The sequence below is a fragment of the Ananas comosus genome, linkage group 12, assembly GCF_001540865.1.
Source record: "Ananas comosus cultivar F153 linkage group 12, ASM154086v1, whole genome shotgun sequence".
NCBI lineage: Eukaryota > Viridiplantae > Streptophyta > Magnoliopsida > Poales > Bromeliaceae > Ananas > Ananas comosus.
Genome location: NC_033632.1, coordinates 942,316 through 945,913, shown reverse-complemented (window position 1 = coordinate 945,913; position 3,598 = coordinate 942,316).

Here is a 3,598-nt window from a genome sequence, read left to right as displayed (position 1 = left end):
TCGAATGCAAATTAATATGCCGTCATCTAACAATTATGGACAGCAAGTTTCTAAAGAAACGAAGGCCGGGTAGCGTGCTATCTCTGCAAATAAAAAAAAAAAAAAAAAAATTCTAAAGAAGCAAAAAATAAAATTTCTTACTTATAACCAAACGCAAACATTCTCTAAAATATTCTTGAATAGTTAACTTACTTCTCTCTATTTCAACATTGAATTAATGCAAGTGGAAGTGATGGAGTTTTGACTAAGAGAGAGGTCTATTTCAACGTGGAATACGAGTGGTGGAGTTTGACAAATTAAAGAATGGGCCCCTCCCATGATGTAACTTAATTAGTAGCGAAAGCGAGAGAGATCCAACAACCCCTGCAGCATCTACCTGCTTGATTTTATTGTCCTACACGTCCTCGTACTTAGTTCCGTGCATGGTGTGCCCAAGGCCCCAGCTGGATCTTCTTTTTCTTTTTTTTTCTTTTTTTTTTTTTTCTTTTAATGATCGAAGAAGAACTTAATTTATTCAATCAAAAACGGTACGTAAGATGTCGTTACAATTAAGCACAAAGTCATAGCTCAGAGCAAATTATAAACCGCCCAAATCCTTTTATATGGCGTATAAGATTAGATAAAACCTGATATTCATACTCATACATGACCATTTTGAATTATTTTGCATTGAATTATATTGCCTTGTGAAGAAAACAAAGATAAAGATGGGTCATAGAGAACGAACCCACCCACTTCTTAGCATGCAACCTAACTTTCTCGAAGCCTAATAAATTGAGCCAACTTTTGCTCATACTTATCTTTATCAGAGCATATACATATATATATATATGGTTTATTTCTTTAGGTTAAAAAAAAAGAAAAAAGAAAAGGGACAAAATAATCTATAGAAGCAAGTGTTGAAAATTCGAGATTTTATTTTTTTATTTTTGCAAATAACTTTAAATACTTGAAGTTAAAACTTTTGAAAAATTAAAATCTTTTAATTTGTGTAGCTTAGATTCTCTCTTCTCTCTCTCTCTCTCTCTCTCTCTCTCTCTCTCTATATATATATATATATTTATATATGTTGTTTACATCACGGAATTCAAAGCAGATAGAAGATATACGATGCCCTCTCATTGGCACTACCAGAGGCTAATTTCTTTTTGTTTCATTACGTACTTGACTTTTCAACGACGCTTAATTGGACTTATACTCACATACGTTGTGCGTGTCTCACGTCCATTCTATTGCGCGGTCCATGGACGCGTTCAAAATTATGTTTTGGCTTCTTCAACCTAGCTATCTAGTAATGGGACTGTGCTCGAAACTTTAAGCTAGCTATGACATTTTAATTTGGATTTTCAAAACCTTGATAGAGATTTTCTCAAAAAAAAAAGAAAAAGGAAAAAAAAAAAAGAAGTGGTGATTGATGGAGAAGGTCCATAATGATTTCCTTGTTATTTTTATGAAGGAAAAAAGAGGGAAGTAAAACAAATCACAGCCACGTTGGTGTGAACCGCGGCCGGATGGATCATCCGTCATGCGCTACCAACAAAGATATACAAAAAATAAAAAAAATACCAAACAAACGATAAAAAAAAATAAATACAGAAAGAAGAAACCAAAATTTATCTGGTTCAGCAATTGCCTACGTTCACGAAAAAAGCGAAAGAGATATATTTCACTGTATGAAAAAATAGAAATACAAGCTTACACCTTATGCCTTCTCCGGATAGAAATCAAGAACCTTATAATAAATTCTACCTTTTTTGTTCCAACAAGAACTCCAAAAAAATACCGATTTTTCTTTTTCGTAAAAATGAGATAGTATAGAAAATCTGAACAAATTCCTTTTGTCGTTGATTCGAAAAATCCAAACCGCTCAGACAATTGGTCGAGAACCTCCGCTCCTGCTGCCGACTCCATCCGATGTCGCATTCAAAGGTGCCGACTCCATCCGATGTCGCATGCAAAGGTGCGGTCTTCTACCGTACGGATGGACCATCTTAATTAATTAAGGTCTTTCCTCCTTGCTGCGTACGTCCTCCGAAAGGCTGTGAATTAATTAGCCCAAGGCTAATTAATTTTCCCACACATGCAACACGCCTCAACATGCTAATTAGACTAGTACTCGTGTAGATAAACATAAAATCTTGCACCAATAGAATAAACTTAAAATCAATTTGATGTAATCTGCGGACCTAGCTAGTCTACGCCATCTTTTATGAACCAACTTAATGGGTTAATTATTTTGATTCAATCCAAGTTCAAAAAAAAAGGCATATTCTTAACAGTTGGAACCCACGGCGATAGTCTCTCTCACCTCATCTCATTCTTACGTGTGGGTCATATATGTGATGTTTTTCTATTGGCTTTATGAGTTTGAAAATTAATTTTCTTCTAAATTAATTCATTACCGAATTTGAGTCACATTTATTACTTCAATATAAACATTTATATATCCTTATCATGTACTAGAGTTTCTCGCATGATTAATGGAATAATTGGACCGAACTTGGTGATGAGTCGACAAAATAAAATTCCTAGGGGAGAGAGAGAGAGAGAGAGAGAGAGAGAGAGAGAGAGAGAGAGAGAGAGAGAGAGAGGGGTGAAGCACAAAAATCCTATAGAGTTAACTATAAGACTACTAATTAAGAAGTGTGGGATGCTCTTATTGTTAAGAGAAATGCTAAGCTTACAATCCAAAAATTGGTTATAATATCTGCCATTTCTTATTTAAAGGCCTTTAGAAGGATGTTTGATTTGCATCTTTTTCATTCAAAAATTAGAATCGGAATGGACGAATCTATTCATAGGTGTTTGACATATGGGAGCTCCACTCCGATTCCGATTTTTGGATGAATGTGAATACCCTGGTCACCTGTTTTTCAATCCGGCCTCTTAGGTCGGATTGAAAGTTGAACCAACACGAAAAGAATCCACTTTATAATAAAAACATCTCGATAATATTCTATATTTTTTATTTAAGATTAATTTTAATTTTTTGTCTTTAATTTTTAATTAAAATTAAAATTTAAATTTAGAAATTAAATTTTTAATTCTAGATTTTGGATTAGAAATTAAATTAAAATATAAATTCAATCAAGTATTTTAAATTTGATCTGTAAATTTATATTTATATCTAATTGTAAGTTTGAATTTTAATCAAATCAAAAATTAGTTTTATATTTTGAATTATCCATTCAATTTTAAATTTTAACTTTTATAAAAATAATATTTAAAATCTTGGCTTATCATTTCAATATTTTGATGTAAATTTTTAATATTTAACTTTTACTTTGAGTTTAAATTATAAAAAATTATATATTTTTAGGTGCAAACTCAATTTTAATTTACTTTTATATTTTGTATTTTAATTTTATTTTTATTTTAATTATTTTTCATAATCAAAATATTTTAAGTATTGAAAGCATGAATCAAGCATACTGATTCTTCCAATTGTTATTCCGAATCAAACATATTGAAAAATTTTATCATTTTGTTTTCGATCTCTGTCCATTTGGATTCTCACTTAACCTTGTTTTCTTTCAGCGAATATATACACAGGTCAAAGATGGAGAACGGCTGTGAAGGGTGGGGGGGGGGGGGGGTC